The 23,641-nt window shown below is 42.7% G+C and overlaps 1 protein-coding gene across 2 annotated transcripts in view; it reads left to right on the forward strand.

Annotated features, from left to right (window-relative positions):
- PSKH1 (protein serine kinase H1) overlaps nt 1-23,641 on the forward strand; it is a 55,103-nt gene that overhangs the window by 22,389 nt on the left and 9,073 nt on the right. The window lies entirely within an intron of this gene.

Genomic DNA, 23,641 nt, shown 5'->3' on the forward strand with positions numbered 1-23,641 from the left:
AGCAGTACTTTGTAAAAGGCCTGTTGTGACGGAAATGCATGTGTTTTTTAAAAATCATGTTTTTTTTTTCTATGTAAGGAAGAATTGTTCTTTTTTATGTAACCCTCAGTCCTCTGCCTGGAAAAAGAAAAAAAAATGTCAATTTACAGAGGAATGTGTTTTTGCATTTCATATGGCTGTGAGAACATGGTGATTTTTAAGTAGAGCAAGAAGAGCATTGATGGAATGCAGTCAGATGGCTCCTTGTTGAAAAGGACACTATATTGTGCTTTGAAGAGCTGGAGCACTTCGACAGGATGAACGTGGGGGTCTCCTAGCCTGGCACAAAACCCTGAGACCAGCCTCATAAATATACTTCTCTTAGCTTCTTTTCTTTCTTTTCTTTTAATACATCTCCTTAGTGGGAGTGAGTCTGGGTGGATTTGTGTTGCTCCATACATGTCTAATAGCTGACGTGTTTGTCCAGATCTCTTCTACTGCAGGAGCAGATATCTCAGGCAACATTGTAAGTTGAGTTAAAACCTGGAAAATCTTCAACCTCCCGCCAGGCATATAGCAGTGACATGCTGCTGAAGATCTTTCACATGGTCTATTGGAAAACACATTATTTAAAGAAAACCTCCTGCATTAAAAGGGCACTGAGTAGGCTTAAAACCAATGCATGCATTTAAAAATCAATTCCCCTTCACTCAGTCTGCTTCTTGAGGTTTGGAAGATTGTTTCCTCTAAAGGAATTGGTGTGTCATAAGGACCTTTATCAAAATCATTCCTGCTGCTTCTCTACCATGTACTTGAGCTTGTGTTATGAATATTACCTGTAAAGTGAACTCAAAATCCTAAGGTAGGATAAGAATGGAGAGAAGTGATGTTACTTTGCGTAGTAGAAGTATTTCTTCATTTCCAGGCAACTGCAGTCTGCAACACCCTGTTAAGATTTTGTCTTGTAGAATCATGCGTCTTGTCAGATCAGTGAATTTCCAGAATCAGTGTCTCATGGCTGATGAGTTGACCAGGCTTTCTGTGATCTTTGTTCCACAGTTTCTGTGGCTAGAAGCCTCTCATAGATGGTGAGGTGGAGATACCACAGCCTTCATTTTGATGGCTTTTTTGAACACTTATACTCAAATTTATTTTGGTGTATTGAGCAGAGATGCAAAGGGTGGAATCTGCGCCCAAGCACCAAGAAACAAAGGAAAAAGTGAATTGATCCTCTGGGGAAGTTTGCCAGGCTGCTCTCCATCATCTTTGAAAGGTCATGGAGAACTGGAGAGGTGCCTGAGGGCTAGAAGAAAGGCAGTGTCACTCCAGTCTTCAAAAAGGGCAAGAAGGAGGACCAGGCAACTATAGGCCGCTCGGCCTCACCTGCATCGCTGGAAAGGTGATGGAGGAGCTCATTCTGGATGTCATGTGTAAGCATATGGAGGAAAAGAAGGTGATCAGGAGTAGTCAGCATGGATTCACCAAGGGGAAGTCCTGCTTAACCTATCTGATAGCCTTCTATGATGGCTTGTCTGGCTGGGTAGACGAGGGGAGAGCAGTGGACGTTGTGTACCTTGACTTCAGCAAGGCTTTCAACACTGTCTCCCATAACATCCTCTTAGGCAAGCTCAGGAAGGGTGGGTTAGAGGAGTGGACATTGAGGTGCATTGAGAACTGGCTGAAAGGCAGAGCTCAGAGGGTTCTCATCAGTGGCACGCAGTCTAGTGGGAGGCTTGTGGCTAGTGGAGTTCCCCAGGGCTCAGTACTGGGTCCCATCCCAATCAATTTACTCGTCAGTGACCTGGACGAAGGGACAGAGTGCCTCCTCAGCAAGTTTGCTAATGATACCAAGCTGGGAGCAGTGGGTGATACACCTGAGGGCTGTGCTGCCATTCAGAGAGACCTGGACAGGCTGGAGAGTTGGGCAGAGAGGAACCTCCTGAGGTTCAACAAGGGCAAGTGCAGAGTTCTGCACGTAGGGAGGAATAAGCCTAGGCACCAGTACAAGGTGGGGGCTGACCTTCTGGAGAGCAGCTCTGCAGAGAAGGACCTGGGAATGCTGGTGGATGACAAATTGACCATGAGCCAGCAATGTGCCCTTGTGGCCAAGAAGGCCAATGGTCTCCTTGGGTGCATTAGGAAGAGTGTTGCCAGCAGGTCGAGGGAGGTGATTTTGGCCCTCTTCTCAGCCCTGGTGAGGCCTCATCTCGAGTACTGTGACCAGCTCTGGGCTCCCCAGTACAGCAGAGACATGGAGCTACTAGAGAGAGTCCAGCGTAGGACTACAAAGATGATCATCTACTGGATCATCTACCCCCTGAGGAACGGCTGCAAGAGCTGGGCCTCTTTAGCCTAGAGGACAGAAGCCTGAGAGCGGATCTTATCAATGTGTGCAAGTACCTGAAGGGAGGGTGTCAAGGGGATGGGGACAAACTCTTTTCAGTAGTGCCCTGTGGCAGGACAAGAGGCAATGGGCACAAAGGGAACCACAGGAAGTTCCGCCTGAATGTGAGGAGGAATTTCTTCACTGTGAGAATGACAGAGCAGTGAAGAGGTTGCCCAGAGAGGTTGTGGAGTCTCCTTCTCTGGAGATATTCAAAGCCCACCTGGATGCAACCCTGCCTAACATGCTCTAGGTGACGCTACTTGAGCGTGGAGGTTGGACTAGATGATCTCCAGAGATCCTTTCCAACCTCACCCATTCTGTGATTCTGGGAGAAGAATATGTCTTCACCCAGTAGATTCTGGTATAGGCCTTGTCCCTGACACTACTTTCCGTATGGGCTGCACCTGCACGTTCAAGACAGTACAGCCACAGTGAAGAAGAGCAACTGAGTATTTTGGTTAAGATTTTGGGTGAATGATTAGGTTTGGAGAAGTGGTGCTGAGTGTACAACACAATTATTTTAGAGGTGGGGGAAGGAGTGAGCCAGACCAGGGGGAAAAGGACTTGAAATAATGCTGTAATTCAAAGTATTATATTTTTCATTTTTGCATCTGAGAGCTCTGTAAAATCCTGTTAATGGCAGAATATCATTTCTGCAGTGTTAAGGATAGAGGGATAAAGGGACATTGTTAAGGTAGAAAAAGAATATTAAGCTGCCTCCATTCAGAATATAAATTATGAGCAGAAAAGATTTAACCTATCAATAGCCACTGATGGCTTTATTTGACCCCTTTGCAATTCCTCGAAACTAGACAAGGCAGCTTCCATTTTTTACCTTTGGCTGACTTCACTACCTTACTTGTTTGCTATGTGTTTCCACTACTCCAGTGGAGGTATATTTTAAGTGACAAGGCATGCTGTTGCATGCTGATTTGCTTAAGAGCAAGGTTCAACCAGTAAGAACATATGTTAATTCTTCAGTGAAAAGAGCTCTTACCCACCAGGATGATGGTTTGTATTTGTCCTTGCTTGCTCATCTGAATCTGGTGTTTCGCTTAGGCTCGTTTATGGGTAATATTCCGGTGGCGATGCAGGGAACCTGCTAACAGTTAGCTGTCCTCGTCTGTCCACTGGTGGATGTGGTAAAAAGTTGAGGCCTCCTACAAGGCTGTAGTCAAGGAGAAGGAGTGCTGCAGCCCTGTGGGCTTTGAGAGTTGATCTCTACAAACACTTTTTAAATATGACAGCTGTCCACTCCTGCCATTTGCTGGAGATGGTCCCTGCAGTGGGGGCCTATGGGCTGCTATGCAAAGCTGATTTGAGATTAAACTGCCAATGGAGCAAGGATTGAGTGAGATGCTGAACCAGGACTAAGGCAGCAGGGCGGAAGCACTCGTCTTGTTCTGTCATTGCTGTGATACATATGGAAGTTTCTAGCAGCAAGTTGTAGGGGCTGGGTAAATGGGAACAACCTCTTAAACTAGTTCAGTTAGGTTTGCAAGACCTGATCTGCCAAAGACCTGAAGGCTGTGAATCCAGAAGATTATGTGGAAATACAGAATTTACACAGCAATTCAATGCTATAGGAGGCACAGGAAGCCCTGACTGTGATCTATGAAATATCTTCAAAGTGAGGTTTTGGGTGGGTGCTGTAAATGGATTGTACTCTGGATAAAACTACAGTCTCATCTAAGGCCTGGAACTGAAGATTAGAGTTGGAGGTTTTGAAGAGCTGGCACCTAGTAATACTTCCAACTACTGTCCCCTTTTGCATGTTAAAGGGTGGTTTTATTGAATAAAAACTGAGGTCTGGGAAGTAGGACTACAGGCACATGCCTTGTTGCAAATCCTTCTCTGGCTACCACTGACGCTGCCTTTGAGAGAGGCCAATTGGACCTGATATATTTGGAACAATCTGCTGTGAGTGGTGCCTCTAATTTCCTGTGCCCAGAATCTGGAACTCTCATAATGGTTGCAGTGTGCTCCTACTCCGGGGTGAGACGACAGAGTAGTTTACCAGCATGCACAACGTAGGCAGTAAATGTAAATCAAGATTTTGATCTCAGAGAGTTAAGATCTCTTTTTAGTTGCAAAAGCTGTTATGTCAGTGCTGAATTGGAGGGCTAGAAAGATGCTCCCTAAACCCAGAGTTTTTCTTGGTAATCTCTCTACTGTGAAATCCTTAAATCTGACAAAATTGGTATTGAAACTTTCAGGCAGGTAGGCACAAGGGAAGTGAATTAGTGAGTTCGGTCAGCAAGGGGTAGCACAAGCCAACAGCAGTACATTGGAGTCCTTCGTCAGACGTTGAAGCATGGGCTTCAATTCTGGTCTCTGGGCAAGCTCTTCTGCTTGAATGGGGTCTTTTCTCCCCATTCTCACCAGCTTACTTCCTTACCCTCCTATTGCCCCAAGTGAGTGTGAAGATAGAAATCACAGGCATGTTTTGCAATTCATTTGTTGTTTAAGTGGATGCTTTTATGGATTTTCCTGAAACCTGAACTTTTTCTAATACATCAGTCAGCAATGTACCCTGGTGGCCAGGAAGGCCAGTGGTATCCTGGGGTTCATTAGGAAGAGTGCTGCCAGCAGGTCGAGGGAGGTGATTTTGGCCCTCTGCTCAGCCCTGGTGAGGCCTCATCTCGAGTACTGTGTTCAGTTCCGGGCTCCCCAGTACAGGAGAGACATGGAGCTACTGGAGAGAGTCCAACATAGGGCTACAAAGATGATCAGAGGGCTGGAGCATCTGTTTAACCTGAAGAAGAGAAGCCTGAGGGGGGATCTTATCAATGTGTGTAAGTATCTGTAGGGATGATGTCAAGGGGATGGGGACAAACTCTTTTCAGTAGTGCCCTGTGGCAGGACAAGAGGCAATGGGCACAAAGGGAACCACAGGAAGTTCCGCCTGAATGTGAGGAGGAATTTCTTCACTGTGAGAATGACAGAGCAGTGGAAGAGGTTGCCCAGAGAGGTTGTGGAGTCTCCTTCTCTGGAGATATTCAAAGCCCACCTGGATGCAACCCTGCCTAACATGCTCTATGTGACCCTGCTTGAGCGTGGAGGTTGGACTAAATGGTCTTCAGAGGTCCTTTCCAACCTTACCTATTCTGTGATTCTGTAATATTCTCCAGTCTTTTGGGGAACAGAAACCAGCAAGAAGATTCTGCTATACTGCATTTTCAAGATCTTTCAGAAGTGATGCAGGGAGAGGTTGGGGACCGAACCTGGCTTTCTCTTTTATTTCCCAGAACCCATGTTTTAAAATTGGTAAGAACTTACTGGTGGCTCATCATCAAAGTGGAATATGTAGTGACCATGATTCTCTAGAAAATTGCTAAACTTCTCGTGTTATTGGAGGCTTTGTTAACGAACCTAGCTGAGGAAAGAGAGGGTATGTCCACTGTATTTGCAAATGACATTGAACTAGAAGGGCTGCAAACTGCATTAAATTCCAGATGGTCCTCACAGATTTGAGCAATTCAGTTCAATAGCAGATGCATTTTTTTAATAAATAAGATAAGTAAATACCACAAAATAGGTGAGGGATGGAAGATTAGGAAATGTTGGCTTCTCAGAAAAGAGTCTAAGCATGGATCCCAAACTATACATGAGTCTGCAATATTCACGCTATTATGAAAAACAAAAAATGTACTGAAATGTATGAACAGAAGGATAATACGGTTCCAATCAGTGTCAGATGCAGCATGGTAAGCTGAAATTCTGACACTTCTGGACAATATACTTCAAAAAAATTGCATGCCGAATGGAGAGACATGAGAAAAGATTAACAAAAAATAATCAGAGGTTGAAAAACCACAGCCTAAGAAAGATTGAAAGAGTTTTGGCTGTTTTACCTGAAGAAAATGTGATGGAAGTTTGCGACTGTGCGAAAATCTACTTCAAAGAGGAAGAGGAATAATCTATTTTCTATATTATAGAAAAAAAAAGAGCTTAAATTGCACCTAGAAAGAGTCACATTAGACATTGTAGAACATGGCTAGAACCTCATGCTCCTAAAATAAATTACCAGGAGGATTACTGAAGATATCTTTAAGAACAAGTTAGGCAGTCATCTGTCAGGAATGATGTATCTGTGGTGGATTCTTTGGGGACCATATGATGGATTAGATGATCCCTTGACATCCATTATAGCCTTGTTTTTACTCTGATTTCCTGAGGAGGCAAAGTTAATGCAACTGTGCTGTCTGTCTTTCATTCTCCCACAATTAACTGTTTAACTTGTAGGACAATTTCAGGCAAATTTGAGAGGTGTGGAGAATTCAAGGACCTGAAATTTCTGTGAATTTTATACAAATCAGTGGCTTAGTAGGAGAGAGAACTAAATTCACATCCTTGCTGTAAGAAAGGTAATTAAATATCATTTTGAATTGATCCAGAGAGCTGATCAGGGCAAGTTTATTTCTTAACCACTTGTACATGCTTGACCCTATTAACCACAGGATGGAACTTTGCCAGTGGTATATGTGGGAAGAAGAGAGATGCTGCTGCCATGCAAGGGGAATGCCAGTACTAGCAGGGGCAATGAGAAGAGTACAGGACACAAAAGCACTGAACTTGTAGAAACCTTAGTTACAAGAGACCTTTGGAGATCTCTGGTCCCATCCTGCTTGAGATGGGACTGTTACCAATACTAAATCAGGTTTGCTGTGACTTTGTCCTCCTATGACTTGAAAGACTTCAAGTTTTCTTCAAGATAGAGATCCTCCATCTCCATGTTGACTTCTTCCAGGGCTGCACCACCCCTATAGTGATTTTTTTCCTGTTGTCCAACCTGAACCTTCCAAGATGCAGCTTCTGCCCATTGCCCTTACTGTATCATCTGGCACCACTGTTTGGCTCTGTAATCCTTGTAACTACGTTCAAGTCATTGTAATCTGCTATTATATTGCCCTTAGGCTCCTATTTGACAGACTAAAAAGTCCAGCTCCCTCCACATTTCCTTGCAAGCCATGTGTTCCAGACCCCTGGCCATCTTGGTAGTCCTTAGCTGGATCTTCTCCACATCCATCTTGAACTGGGGGATGTCCACCACCATTAAGTCTTTTCCAGTGGGTTCCTATGCAGCCATTCACTTTTCAGCCTTTACTTGTTCCTGGGATTATTCTGCCCCAGATGCAGAATTTACTGAACTTTGTGAGTTTTCTATTGAGCCAATCCTCAAGTTTAGTAGTGTCCTTCTTGCCTTTTGTTTTGGGTGGATGTGATGTTAGCTCAGTCACCAGGGAACTCTCCCTACTGTCCCTCTCTTTGAGGGAGGAAAGACTTCATTAGATCCTTCGCATATGGAATGATCTGTTTTGTGATTCTGGGTGCAAGGAGCCCGTTTGACTCCCCTAGAAAAGTTACAGTGAAATGGATCTAATTCATAGAATTGGTAAGGTTGGAAGGGACCTATGGAGATCATCTAGTCCAGCCCTCAGATGAGTGGCCCGTACAGGGACTGAACCCACGACCATGGCATTATTAGCACCATGCTCTAATCAGCTGAGCTAAACCTAACACCATAATTCATGACACACTTATGTAGCTGTCTGTGGGCTTAGCTGTGATTCCAAACACAGCTTAACACTGCTGATATGTCACAGCTGCAGTACTGCTTTCCTTGGCAGTGCCCTTCACAATGAAAAGGTTTGTTCTGGGGTTGCTTCCCACCCTTTGTGGATTGTGTAGCAGCATAAGGGAACTAAAGTGGCAAAAGGAGAAGATGTCATCTAGTTTGTGGTCTGCAATGTGTCAGACTCCATCCTGGCTCGTCTGACTAAATAACCTGGTAGAATGTTATAACTGATTTCTACATTTTTCTGTGTTTCTTGTACCTACCAGACAGTCCTTTCTTTAGCCAGAACCTTTTTTTCTGTCTCAGAAAAAGCTCTTTAAGCTGCTCGAGTGCTGCCATGCAGTAACTAGAACCCTGAGAAGATAATAGCTTACTGCTGATACTAACTAATCCTTTAGATCAAGTTATAGAGGTTTGAGGTATGTATTTTAAAGAGCTTGTGTTCTCATTGTTAACCAGGCTAGACAATATTTAGTATGACTCCACATAGGAAACTGAAAACATTTGATCTGCTTTTTGGAAAAAGCAGTGTGGGAAATAACAGAACATAAGTCACAGTGCTATAAGATTTTAGTTGCAGAGTTAGGTATTTATAAGTTAGGGATGCTTGAGCTAAGGTTGTCCTTGCTACTCTAATTTTATCTTCTTGTGTATATGCAGGTTGGTGCAGTTTCAATTATATACTTAGCTGTTAGTAGAATCTCAGTCCTCTTCGCTGAATAATTCGGATGATGGAAGAGGAAGGAGAAACATACAGAATTGGGGCCCAGAAGTTATATTCAAATCTTGACTCTGCAAAAGACTTCCCAAATAGTCCCAGGAAAGGCAACTGTATACTAGTGAACTGGGATGGTCCAAAAAACCTTATTTTTAGTCCATCCTAATGTTTTATGAACTTGATGTTTTCAAAATGGTGGTAGTTTATATTCAACTTACCTAGTTTAAGCAGTGCTTTCTGGAGGAGGAAGACATCATTAAATCAACACATATTGGTTGAACTTAGGAAGTGCTTAGGTGCTTTAACCTATGTTTTGTAGGAAATGGTATGACAGGAGGAATGGGCATTTCACCATCTCTGACCCATTTTAGGGTTGGACTGTATTTAAAGTTGAAAGATTGACTATAATAAACAATAATATATCATGCACACATAGGACACAGAGGTGCAGAAGGATGGGATCTGTAGGGTTGAATGTGTGGTGTGCCAGTGTGGTGGGCAGCTGGGCCGCAGGCAGGTGTTCCCAGAACATTGCTCTCAATAATAGCACATTAACCATGATTACCTTTTCCAAGTTGGAGAACAGGAGTGAAAGATAATGAACAGTGCTCTCACTAGGGTTTGGAAGGCAGTGCAATTCTTTAATTAGGATCACTTTAGAAAAGTATGAAAAATTCCTGTGCTGTACAAACCCCTGCAACGATCTACACAGCAACACAGCGCAGCATCGCAATGCGGAAACAAGGGCTTCTGCTGGTGTCAGTGAATCAAGTGGCAAAAGTTGCAGTGTGGTTTTGCTCTGATTCTGGTATGTGTGAATGTTTATGGATTGCCATTTTTTATCTGAACTGTTATTCTGACCTGATAACTAGAAACATTTATTAACTTCAGTTCCTTTTCACTTCAATAAAGGCTAAAAATGATAATTCTAATTGTTTGAGAGAACAGCATTCCAATCAATTTTGAAAGTTTCTTTTGAGAACAAAGGCAGCAGAGATGTCAAGATACTTAGATGTCATGGACAGTTTGGGATAAATATTTCCCCATTTAGCTACTGCAAATACCATTGTGAACTGGTACAGTACCAATATATTGGGAAATTGCTGACTGTTTCCCTTGCTTGACTTTTTACTGACAGTCTGTACTTGGTGATCTAGTCTTTTCATGTACATTTTCTGAGTCCAGGTCTCTCAGGCATGAGCTGTCTCAGCACAAAGTTTCTCAGTCAAGGTAGTGGTTAAAGATAAGGTCTCCTATGCCTAGCTGTAGCTTGCTGACACATTTTTAAGAGAGGGATACAAAGTGGTACTAGCAGAAATATGGTATTGACTCCTTTTAGCATCCTGATTATTTCGCTAGGCAAAGTAACAGCATTACAGTTAGGAGAGCCATCACTGGCCGTAGAGGAAAGCTTTTTGTTTATTGGTTTTGTAGCTGCTGTAATTTTACTACATGATTCTAGCTGAATACTCTATGCTTGTACAGGGAAAATCGGCTGGCTATTTCTGTTCAAAAAGCTGGGTTATGGAAGTTCACAGCAGCAGATGGCTGCACATACTTATGATGCTGTGGATTAATAAAGGGCTGTTTTATTTGCCTCTTTCATCCTTCCTTTATTCCTTCTCCCCACATCAACAAATTAAGACAGAATGCCTCTCCTCTTAGGGATACTAGCATGTAGGAGGATGTATCAATCTAAGGACAACCTAGATATGTTGTAAGAAAAGGAAAAGATACTGGACTCAATAACTTAGAAACCTGAGTATAATAGAAATATTTTTAAAAAATTGTGCCTAATAATGAAATGGACTAGAAATATATTTACCATCTATTTTAAGCTAAAAATAAATAAAAAGCTAGTATAAAGCATTTATCTTGTTAGCAGTACAGGTTTCAGTGAACCCTTGACGGGAGTGTGTGCTTCCTCCCCAGGCAGAGTAAAATCTCTTGTCTCTGCTCTGATATCTAAAGCAGGACATTCACTCTAATTGCATGAGACCTGCTCTCCCTAAGTAGCCCTGGCTTCTACCTCCAAGCTCGGTTCCTGCATTTAGTGAGATGGGAAGACTCACAATAGTAATACAGGTCAGAATTTCGTTTTGAACATGCATGTTAGGAGCCAGGTTCATGCTGGCTTCAGCTCTGAGTGAAAGAGGTGGGTTGGTCGTTCAAATGACAAAACAATGTGTGTATTTGTTCCCTCTGTGTGCCAGTGTGGACTGTGCTTCAATAGCTTTTTGTTTTTTGTGTTTTAAATGTATTCAGTAGCCAATATAAATAACAAGCAGATGTGTTGATGGGATTTAATCACAAAGGGCCTAGCACCATATGCATTCATCCAGGCTAAGTGACACTCATTTAAGTCTCATCTTACTTTTCCTGTCCTCCTCCTCCTCCTGAATAGGAGCCTGAGCTGAATAAAATTTAGCACACTTGAGAGCTCTCTAAAGCATTGTAAATGAGGCTGCTTTCCTCTGGACTTGTTATCTAGCAGGGCTGAAGTTGCAGATCAGAGATGTGCCCCATGTTTTATGCAGCTTAGAAGTTGAGATGGTATTTTTGTAGCAAATGTCACCGTACCTTGGAAGCATCAGTTGTCAATCCTGAGGGGCAAAAACTGCAATCTCCACAACAGGAACCTCTCGCAGTGTCATTACGGCTGTCAGTTAGACTGTGGCAATGGTTTTGTACTTGGCTGAAGTGCTGCTAGTTCTGGACTCTGTCACATGCTCACGTGAGCTGACGTAGTTGCTTCCGTAGCCAAATGATGGATCATATTAAGAAACAGTGGCTGAAAATGCCATCAAAATAATTAATACAGTCTCCCTGATTTAATTCACTTTGATGGTTGCACAAATATCTGTGCTGGCACGATGGAGAGTGCAGCATCAAAATGGGAACGAACAGTAGAAACAGGGCTGAAGAAATGCACATGGCACTCAAGCCTGTGATTCCTTCTATCTGATAAGCTACACCTGCAACACAGTGCTCTGCTTTGCTGGAGACAGCATGGAAAGCCAGCTCTCCTTTGAGTGCTTCTTCCATTTTGCTGTTTTACTGAGGATTTTCCTTATAATGCACCTTAGTGTGGTAGATTTTTAAACTAGAATTTGCCCAGAATTTCATGGCAGCATTGCTGTCCGTTGCATCTCCATCTATTCTCTAGGGAGCAACTGCTGCAAGGAGCTGTCATTTTTGTTTTCTTAAGGCCAGATTCTGTCCATAGCGTCCAACCTTGTTCTGTACTTCTCAGTGCAGCAATCAAGCTGCCTTAGCATCCTGGCTTAGGCGGTGTTACCTGTCAGCTTTCATGCTCTGTGCCTTGTTAGCAGGGCAGGCACATGTATCTGTGATGTCAAGCATCTCTGTTATTAGCAGTAAGAGCACTATATGAAGGCTGTCCGTCTGACTAAGTAAACACATTCAGTGCAGTCTGTCTGTTGGGGTGGCCTAGTTTCCAATAATTCTTTTTTCTCTTGTAAAGCTTAAAAGTAGCCATCTGGTAGTTTTCTTTAGGAAAAACTGCAGGAATCCACCTGCTGTTGTAGGGCTTCTCAGTCTCCCTAGAGCTTTGAGGCTTCTCCAGTACTTGATCCTGCTCTTCCCATGAAACAGTGAAGCTGGAATATAATATTTCTGACCTAACTAGAGCAGTCTTCTGAATCTGTGATAACATGCTTTGTGCTTTATCTTTTTGTAAAGACTGACTGGCAATGGAGATTCAGGCCAATGCAGTTCTGTCTGTCCCTCATCTTCCTCATAATGTTACCTTTAGAGATCATTTCAGTTCCTACTGAAGACAATGTGTGACTTGTGTTGGATTCATGAAATCAATCTGTATTTTTTTCCCCAAAATGTGTGCTTCCAGGCCTGAAAGCAAAGCTTGGAATTCAAATGTCTGTTTTTCATTTATTTGCACAGGACTAACCAGAATATCCTTCTGCTGCTTTGTGTCTGTAGTAGAAATGTCAAGGAGTTTGGCTGTTTATGTTGAGGCTTGTGCATTTTGTAAGCAATTGAGTCAAGAACAGCTCTCAGACTACCAAAGAAGACTTGCCATTAATTAGGACACTGTGGTTGTACTCAAGCAAGGCATGTGGAAGAAATGTGTCTATCTGAACTCTGCCTAGTTGCCATTTCAGGGTCCATTCATGGTTTCACCAGATAGTGAAAGTGCAGTCAGCCTCTGAGGTCTGAGTGCTTAGCAGAGTGATCCTACGTTATCTGAGTGACCCTGTGGTCCTCTTCTGTGTTAGCTACAAAGGTGCAGAGTGCTGGCAGGCATCATCCAGGGCTGGAAGACAAGGGGACAGGCACTCTGAGAAGAAGGAAATGTTGCTTATAACTGTATTTCTTAGATATATGATGTCCATTTACGTGTTTATAGCCTATCTTCTTTCTCCTCTTTCTGAGAGGCCTTTCAAGTTCTTGGATTCAGTTTTGAATAGAATAAACCCTAACAAAAGAGAGAAGTGAGGGATGGATGACTGCACATCTCATCTCAGAAACTGTGTGTTATTTTAGTGGCTGATTTTCTGCTTCAGATATCCTGAAATTCTCTAGAGAATTTCAGTGCCCTCTTCTCCTGTCCTAGGGATCTGCACATACCTAAAGGATCGAGCTAGTTAGTACGTAGGGTGTTTTTTTGTTGTTGTTGTTTAAGGATGCTTTACAGGTAACAGCAGCTCTAGGGTTTGCTTTCCTTGGATCTTGGAAGCACTGCATTCCTGATCCTGCATGGGAAATAGAAGGGAGAGCACTTTAGACCTGTTGTGGTGTAAGCATGAGCTGAGAAGTCCTCTCCAGCACTTCCTGATGATTAAATTATGGAAAGCAAAATGATAGCAAGACATCATCCCTTTACTCTCTGCTGAGCCTGCACACAAGAGTGAAGATGTACTGTTGTTTCCTTTGCTTGTTGCAGGGATCCTAGTTATTCCTATGCTAGTGTGAGCTATTCAGACTTCCTAGTTAGTACAACTCTTGCTCTCTTACTTTTTTTGAATCCTGCTGGATGATATTTCTCAGCATTCTGTTAAATTCTGCGGATGTGGACATTTTCTTCCAACTGATGTTCAGTCCTCCAGCACAAGAGCCAGTGGTTTCCAGTGTTAAAGCTAGTCTGTGTCCAGTGTTTATCACATGAGAAATGAGATTTGGATCCTGCATCAGGCATCCTAAACAAAGTACCTTATTGCAGGTACTTGAAAAGCTGGTCACCTTTACAAGGCCGTCACTGACATTCAGTGAGTACTGCTGAAGTTCTACTTGGAAGATTATTATTCTGCCTTTTTAAAGGTAGAAAGAAAGATAACAGAACTACTGTAGTACCTTTTACTTCCAAAAGAATACAGTGTAACAAAGGGAAGTATACAGCAATTATGATACTTGAACATTACACTTGAAATCAATTCATAGAGGAGCAGGGTTGCAAGGTGAACAAATGATGATTTCTCCTCATTTTTGTGATACTTCTGTGCCACAAAAGAGAGGAATTTATTATTACAGCAGTGAGGTTAAGGGAAAGGCTGCATTCTATGGTTTGAGGGGATACAATGGTTCGCTGCCACTGGATGGGAGCATATTCCTCCCAAGCCATTATCTGTTTCTCATGTCACTGCACCATGAGCTGATTCAGCTTTCTAATATGGCAGAACACTATTCTAGCAAGAAATGAGAGAAAGGCCAAGTGGAGGGATAAGGAGTGCTGCTCCTTTCCGGGCTAGGATACTGCTGCAGTTTGACTGTAACATCTCTGCATTCAGTGAAGAGCACTAGAGCTGGTGGAAAGGAAGGAGAAGAGGGACAGAATCACCCTAGAATTCTTCCCTGTTGATGGAGAGCTGTTGTCTCAGTTTGGTCATGTCGCCTTATATACTGCGCACATATCCCTCTTAGGGTTCTCAAAATACATCAGTGCTGACCTTCCTCAGCTTCTGCACAGAGTTCTACTGTTGCCTTTCAGTATTAATCAGCAGGGTTCATGGGGTTTTGCTAAGTTAAGACTGATGTTTTGTCAACTGATGCAAAGTTCTTGGAAAATGGATTGAAAAATTACTAAATTCATTTCACTTGGTAATTCAGTTGAATGTAGTCTTACCTGTTTTTAAGGAAAAGTCTTCAGTGAAATAAAACCAAAGATATGTACAGTACAGCAAATGAAACCTTCAGTTGCATAAACAGATCAGTAACCTGATTTGTGTTTGCTGACCAGAAGAAAAATCTAATTGCAATACTCCGTATTGTACATTTGCGGTGGAACTAGAATAAGGTTGGCCAACCTGGTAAAGAGGGCTTTAAACTAGGTAGGAAGGGGGAAGGGGAGAGTCATAGAGAAGGTAGTCGATAAAACACAACTCGGGTTGGGGGGCCTCCAAAAGGTGCATGCAGCTGGGGAAGTGCATGTGGGACATGGCTATGGGAGATCCCCCTACACCCTTCCTGGGAAACCTGTATGTATGACTACCTCTCTGAAATGCCTGTACACCAGTGCACACAGCATGGGGAATAAACAGGAGGAAGTGGAGATCTGTGTGCGGTCAAAGGGCCATCATCTCATTGCAATCACAGAGGCATGGTGGGATAGCTCACATGACTGGAATACTATCATGGCCAGGAAGGTGAGGTAGTGGAGTTGCTCTTTATGTGAGAGAGCAGCTGGAATGCATGGAGCTCTGCCTAGGGGTGGAGGAGGAACCAGTCAAGAGCTTATGGGTGAGGATCAAAGGGCAGGCTGACATGGGGGGTCTACTATAGGCCACCTGACCTGGAAGAGGTAGTAGATGAGGCCTTCTACAGACTGCTGGAACTAGCCTCACGATCACAGGCCCTGGTTTTCATGGGAGACATCAACCACCCTGATACTTGCTAGAAGGACAACACAGCAAGGCACAGACAGTCCAGGAGGCTCCTGCAGTGCATCGATGATAACTTCTTGTCACAGGTGGTGGAGGAGCCTACATGGAAGGGTGTCCTGCTGGACCTTGTCCTAACCAACAAACAAGGACTGGTTGGAGGTGTGAAGGCTGGGAGCAGCCTTGGCTGCAGTGACCATGAGATGGTGGAGTTCAGGATCCTGCAAGAAAGAAGCAAGGCAATAAGCAGGATTGTAACCCTGGACTTCAGGAGAGCAGACTTTGGGCTCTTCAGAGACCTACTTGGAGGAATCCTATGGGTTAAGGCCATAGAAGGAAGGGGGGTCCAGGAGAGCTTCCAGCATCACTTCCTCCAAGCTCAAGAGTGGTGCATCCCAAGGAGAAAGAAGACTGGGAAGGAGGGCAAGAGACCTGCATGGATGAGCAAAGAGCTCCTGACAAAACTCCAACAGAAGAATAAAGCACACAGAATGTGGGAGAGGGAACAGGCTACTTGGGAGATTTATAGGAGTGCTGCTAGAGCACATAGAGATGCGACAAGGAAGGCTAAGGCCCAGCTGGAATTAATTCTTGCAAGGGATGTCAAGGACAACAAGATGGGACTCTTCAAATATGTCAAAAGCAACAGGAAAACTAGGGAAAATGTGGGCCTGCTACTGAGTGGGGTGGGGGCCCTGGTGACGAAGGATGCAGAGAAGGCAGAGTCACTGAATGTCTTCTTTGCTTCAGTCTTCAGTGCTAAGGGCAGCCCTCAAGAATCCCAGAGCATGGAGACGAGAGAGAAAGTCTGGAGAAAGGAAGACTTTCCTATGGTTGAGGAGGATAGGATTAGAGCTCTTCTGGGCAAGCTTGACATCCACAAATCCATGGGCCCTGATGGGATGCACCCACAGGTACTGAGGGAGCTGGCGGATGTTGTAGCCAGGCTGCTCTCCATCATCTTTGAAAGGTCATGGAGAACTGGAGAGGTGCCTGAGGACTGGAAGAAAGGCAGTGTCACTCCAATCTTCAAACAGGGCAAGAAGGAGGAGCAGGCAACTGTAGGCCGCTCGGCCTCACCTGCATCGCTGGAAAGGTGATGGAAGAGCTCATTCTGGATGTCATGTGTAAGCATATGGAGGAAAAGAAGGTGATCAGGAGTAGTCAGCATGGATTCACCAAGGGGAAGTCCTGCTTAACCTATCTGATAGCCTTCTACGATGGCATGACTGGCTGGGTAGACGAGGGGAGAGCAGTGGACGTTGTGTACCTTGACTTCAGCAAGGCTTTCAACACTGTCTCCCATAACATCCTCTTAGGCAAGCTCAGGAAGGGTGGGTTAGAGGAGTGGACAGTGAGGTGCATTGAGAACTGGCTGAAAGGCAGAGCTCAGAGGGTTCTCATCAGTGGCACGCAGTCTAGTGGGAGGCCTGTGGCTAGTGGAGTTCCCCAGGGCTCAGTACTGGGTCCCATCCCAATCAACTTACTCGTCAGTGACCTGGACGAAGGGACAGAGTGCCTCCTCAGCAAGTTTGCTAATGATACCAAGCTGGGAGCAGTGGGTGATACACCTGAGGGCTGTGCTGCCATTCAGAGAGACCTGGACAGGCTGGAGAGTTGGGCGGAGAGGAACCTCCTGAGGTTCAACAAGGGCAAGTGCAGAGTTCTGCACGTAGGGAGGAATAAGCCTAGGCACCAGTACAAGGTGGGGGCTGACCTTCTGGAGAGCAGCTCTGCAGAGAAGGACCTGGGAATGCTGGTGGATGACAAATTGACCATGAGCCAGCAATGTGCCCTTGTGGCCAAGAAGGCCAATGGTCTCCTTGGGTGCATTAGGAAGAGTGCTGCCAGCAGGTCGAGGGAGGTGATTTTGGCCCTCTGCTCAGCCCTGGTGAGGCCTCATCTCGAGTACTGTGACCAGCTCTGGGCTCCCCAGTACAGCAGAGACATGGAGCTACTAGAGAGAGTCCAGCATAGGACTACAAAGATGATCATCTACTGGATCATCTACCCCCTGAGGAACGGCTGCAAGAGCTGGGCCTCTTTAGCCTAGAGGACAGAAGCCTGAGAGGGGATCTTATCAATGTGTGCAAGTACCTGAAGGGAGGGTGTCAAGGGGATGGGGACAAACTCTTTTCAGTAGTGCCCTGTGGCAGGACAAGAGGCAATGGGCACAAAGGGAACCACAGGAAGTTCCGCCTGAATGTGAGGAGGAATTCCTTCACTGTGAGAATGACAGAGCAGTGAAGAGGTTGCCCAGAGAGGTTGTGGAGTCTCCTTCTCTGGAGATATTCAAAGCCCACCTGGATGCAACCCTGCCTAACATGCTCTAGGTGACGCTACTTGAGCATGGAGGTTGGACTAGATGATCTCCAGAGATCCTTTCCAACCTCACCCATTCTGTGATTCTGGGAGAAGAATATGTCTTCACCCAGTAGATTCTGGTATAGGCCTTGTCCCTGACACTACTTTCCGTATGGGCTGCACCTGCACGTTCAAGACAGTACAGCCACAGTGAAGAAGAGCAACTGAGTATTTTGGTTAAGATTTTGGGTGAATGATTAGGTTTGGAGAAGTGGTGCTGAGTGTACAACACAATTATTTTAGAGGTGGGGGAAGGAGTGAGCCAGACCAAGGGGAAAAGGACTTGAAATAATGCTGTAATTCAAAGTAGTATATTTTTCATGTACAAACGGAGCCACAGGAAGTTCCGCCTGAATATGAAGAGGAATTTGTTCACTGTGAGAGTGACAGAGCAGTGAAGAGGTCGCCCAGAGAGGTTGTGGAGTCTCCTTCTCTGGAGATATTCAAAGCCTGCTTGGATGCAACCCTGTCTAATATGCTCTACGTGACCCTGCTTCAGCATGGAGGTTGGACTAACTGGTCTCCAGAGGTTCCTTCCAACCTTACTGATTTTATGATTCTAGTATTCTAATTGGAATAAGAAGAAATCCAATCTGCTTTAGTTTGGAGTTTATTTTTGTTTTTTTTTTTTCGATTTAACTGGGCTGGTTTAATGTGTAGGCCTTTGAAAGCTGAGTCTGGTAGTTATTCCCAGTTTCTAGCTCCTCAGTCAGCCTGACATATGCTTTACTGATTTCTTCAAATTCTAAATTGTCAAATTTGCCCGCTCTTAATATGGCATGAAAGGATTGAAGTAATATTGTTCCTGGTGTTTAGAGACTCATACGATCCACTAGAATTTTTTGTAGTGTGTTTAGCAGCCATGAAATTCGAATGCATCTGAACAAAATAACTCTCAGGTTATTTTGTCCTGGGTCTGCATGATTATTAATATCCCAAGGGGAAATAATGCTTTCCTGAAGATGTGTGTCTGTAAAAAGTATTGTTGTGTGTCAGTCCTTTTTCATTTGAATGCATCTTTTTGGATTTAAGTAAAAAGAGGATGGAGATTCTTGTATGATTCATTATATATCTATGACAGACAGGATTCAGGAAGATAAAAAGATTGTAGAATGATATGAACAAATTTCCCAGGAGAAACAATCAGGTTGGAATCAGTAGGATTTTTTTTCCCATTTGAGAGGAGCAAAACCTGTTTCAAGATATTTAAGTTATCTCAGTTGCTTGTCACTAATGAGGTAGCTGAAGATGATGGTAAAGAGCTGTTAACATTAAATATCGCTGCAAGGAAAGCAGAATCATCATTAACATTATTTTGGCTTTGAAGTCAAGTCAGTAACTTGGATAGACGTTGTTAGCATATACTTGTCATTAGCCTACCATATGACTTGTAGAATGGAAAACCAGTTCTCTGAGAAGGAAACAGAAGTGAATGAACTTTCTATCTGCTATGGTGAAGAGAATTAAGGAAGTGATTGGATGTTAATGGGTTTTAGGCAGGTAATGATGAATTTGTGATTTTAACTGTATAGATAGCTGATACCTTACACAAATTTAGAAGAGAGATACAGGAAAAAAAATGGGTTTTGAAGTTAAGCCTGAGGAAAATGTTTTAAATATTTAAAAAATTATTTTGGAACTTTTTTTTTTTATGTATAAGAGCAAAATACTATTTATAACCCACTTCCATTTCACTTTTTCCTAGGTTCATAGGAAGATTTTGGTTGGAACAGGCCTCTGGAGTTCTCTAATCCAACCGCTTGCTCAAAGATAGATCGTTCACATTTGAGTTAGCTTTTCTTCAGAATAATTTTGGTGAAATACCTTAAGTCTCATCCACGGGATTCAAGGGAGGAGTTTTCTGTACTTTTTGTGATCTCTGTGCTATAGACAGGAAAGGCTTCCCGGTTTTGCTGTTGTCACAGGAAACTCGGTTCTTACAGCTTGTTGCTTTGTCTGGGAAACATCATCGCATGTTGTGCATCCTTTCCCAATCTGTGAATTGCATATCAGATACTAATCTGGATTCATCAGGGACTTAACATTTAGAACTGCCTTAAAATTCATTTGCAACCTACCTAATGAGATCAGAAGGAAGGAAACCTTGCAAGCTGCAAGTCAGAAAAAAATCAGGGTCAACAGCAGCACAACCTAAATCCTGAACCTTTCAGTTAACCACTGTTGTGTAACGGATACTACATGCATGAACACTAAGCAGATGCCCTGACATAGGCTTCTAATGTCATTTAATGTGTTGTAGGCTATTCTGGGCATCCTTGTGGGGTAAAAAATCCCTGATGGTGGACCTCCAGGAGTTCTGTGCCCTTCTGGACCAGCAGCTGGAAGCCAGATGGGATAACACAAGCTATCAGAACCACGTCTAAAACACCTATTTGCAAGGCAAACTCAGCGTTAGGGTTGGTTTTGTCGTGACTGTCTTCTGCTTTAATCAGAACACAAACACATTTACATTAAACTAATGTAAATAAATTGACACAAATTTATTTATGGAGTTAGTTTCTCACTAGTAAAATGAGACAAAAGGTCCTGTAGACAAGTTGTTGAGTTTTGTAACTTCATATGCATGTTACGTAAAGTGTTTCATTAACTTTATCGTGCTGGAAAGTACAGATTAGCAAATAGCTTTTTGTTCCTTTTTAAATGTTGGATTACTCAGAGGTAGCAGTGAGAGAGTGTTTAACCAGACAGACCATTTTAACTGATTTAAATAAAAAATGTATAGGAGAGGAGCTCCTTATTTACAAGTGAGTAATAACACTTACCTGCTTCGTACTGAAGTTTTGGCTGCTGCCTTAAGTCTTGGCTTATTTTGAGTCAGATCATTTTGAGAATCAGCACTGAGAAGAATAAAATTTGTACCTTTTGCATCAAGAGCCAATGGCAAGAAATGAGCAGGAAAGCACCAAATCAAGGACTAGAGCTCAATTTCATTGCCTCTCCACTCATCAGACCCCTAACTTTCTTGATCCAAAGACAAAAATAAAACCACAGAAGAGATAGCAAAATGAAAGTAAAGGCAAAACCTCTTATTTCTGTATGTCATTTAGTTTCTTCATTCTGTGGAAGAGAGAAACCCAAAGGTCATCTGTAACTGGAGATCTGGAGTTTGAAAGGACTTGATCGTTCTTAAATGAAAGATTCCCTCTGGGCTGATTGCCTTTGCTGTATGTTTAACAAAGGAAAAAACACATCCAAAGGTCCAGTAAGTCTGTAGACTTGAAATCTGATTTATAGCTCCTCACAGCAAAGGTAGATTTGGCTTTTTGGTTCGGTTGTTATAAATAGCATAAAGGCTGTGCTCTTCAAAAGTTACATAGCTCTCCTGTAAAACAGACCGCTATGTTCAGTTGCAATTGTAATCTTTATTATTGTGCTTTTTTCTACATTTAAAAGGTTTTTTGTCATTTTATTTGTCCTCTTTATAAGTGAACACTTCAGTGAGTCAGCTACTCTGATCAAATATTGTTTATATTCTATTATGTAATGAGCACCTGATTTTTTTTTTGTTTTGTTTTTACTATTCATTTCAAGATGCGTTTCATCAGTGAGTTAAGTTATTTAATGGCAGGTCATGGCAAACTAATTATATTTGAGAACAGTAGACAGAACAGCTTGAATTTGATGACTTTTTTTAAAACTAATTTTGTTCTTGAAACTTGTGTGGTGGTAAATTTTGGGTCCTTTTTCAAAATACTAAACTGGTATGGAAGCTTTCCTTTATAAAACAACACCTAGTCCATGGGACAATGTCATGCTTTCTTCCAGAACGTTATGGCTGTAATGACTAGAGGTATTGCGATTTTGATCCTGAGCGCATTCAAGAGCATTTATAGCTTTTTATCCACGTATTGATATTTTCTTTTTGTTCAAGTAGTTCATATCATTCTTCCTCTTGCTGCTCTCTTTCCTCTTGTCAGGTATCCTACATCTCCAGTGACTACTCTAGCTAAGCTAAATAAGCCAGACCATTTTAGTCTTATCTTGTAAACTAGACTTGCTAGACCCTGATCATTCTAGTAGCCAGTTCCTTAGCTGGAAGCTGAGTTTCTCCTTCTTGGCCACGTAGGACAAAGAAGGGCACTGAGTGTATGTAGTCTAAGGCAGGGAACAGTGCTGTAGCTCTGAGACCATCCTTCTTTTCATTATATAATTCTCCAGTGGATTAGCTTAAGCTTTCCTTTTTACCAGTGGCTTCAAGACTTTCAAAAGAGAGAATGGCTTTTGGCAGTGATAAATTGCAGACCTCAAAAAATCTGGACTGTAACATTTTTGGCCCTTTCGCACAAGAAAAGGGCATCACATCTGACTCTTCAGTTTGTGGATTCTATGTTTTAAAATAGCTGGGGTTTTCTCCTTCCTCACCAAAAGAAGAGAGGAATGAAAGACACATATATTAGTTGAACAGCAGCCTTTTTTCTTTTTTTAAGCAAGAATGTTGTTTACAACCAGTTACATATGTTTGTGTATGACCTTAAATATTGTATCCAAATCTTCACTTCATTGCATGAATATACTCAGGCATTTTTTAATGCTACTTGGAATATAATCTCCAGGCTCTTGGAAACTTAAGCACAGGTGGTTTCAAGTGTAAGACAGTTTTCTTCCTTCTTTTGTTCACAGTTGTACCTCATTCTCAAAGAAATGTTCCTATTTCTTGTGTTAGTACTAATACAGTATTTTATCAGCAATGAAATGATTTCAGCATGCATAACGGTGTATGTTTGTACCATTGTAAGTTTTTATCATCATCCTTCTGTGTATTATGGGGATATACGAGTAATGAATTATTTTCTGACTTGTGTGTTTTTGTTTCTTTAAAACCAATAATTTGCCCCCCCCCCCCAAAAAGAAAAGCCTACCTCTTTTATTGGTATGTATTCATAAAAAATCCTTATTTCAGCATTACTTGTTGGATTTGGAACTTTTTATGGAATGGTTTTCAGTCAGTCTGGGTTACTTGTCTGTTTCAGGGTTAACACTAGTAGCAATGTCTTTTATATTTAGGTGTGGTAGTAAGACCGAGTGTCAGTGCAGAAAGATCTCCCTGGTCTTGGTTTCAGGTTTGATGCAGACTTCAATGCTTGCTCACTAGATCTGTGCTGTAAGAGGAAGGTGCAGAAGAGGACCAGGGATCAGGCAGTGTGTCAGGGTCAATCCTCTGAACAAGAGGACTGCAGCAGTAAGAGGTTTCTCAGATAAGCATTTGGACTGAGGAGAATCTTCAGTGGAATACACTTACTATTAATTTTGTAACAATTGTGTCATTTTGGAAGGTGTGAAAATGGGTGCTGTGATTTAAGGAGGGAAGCAAGTGTTATCAAGTCAGGATGGTTCATTCAGGATTTGTGAGTAACCAGCTTAAATGTGACATCCCATTCTTTCTGTAAATGAAGGTGCTAATGAATATCACTGTTGTATTGGTTTGTCTTTCCATTCAGATATCTCCTAAGAAGATCTCAGTAGAAAGGTGAAAACAAAGAATGTATGTTTTTCTATAATTGTAGCAAATTTTAAGCACACTTTCCTGGCCCCATTTTCCCATGCTTTTATATTCAAGACTTGGCTTTTACATTCAGGATTTGCCTTTTGGACTTGCGACAAGTGCTTGCGTAGTGCAGGCAACCAAATATATTTTAAGTGAACGAACATCAGAGAAAAGGAGGAGTTAACTGAAAAAGATGGGACCACAAGCAATTCAGTATGAGTTAGGTAGCCACTTGTGCATATTAATTAGCAAATTC

Source organism: Rhea pennata, chromosome 13 (genome assembly GCF_028389875.1).
Source record: "Rhea pennata isolate bPtePen1 chromosome 13, bPtePen1.pri, whole genome shotgun sequence".
Taxonomy (NCBI): domain Eukaryota; kingdom Metazoa; phylum Chordata; class Aves; order Rheiformes; family Rheidae; genus Rhea; species Rhea pennata.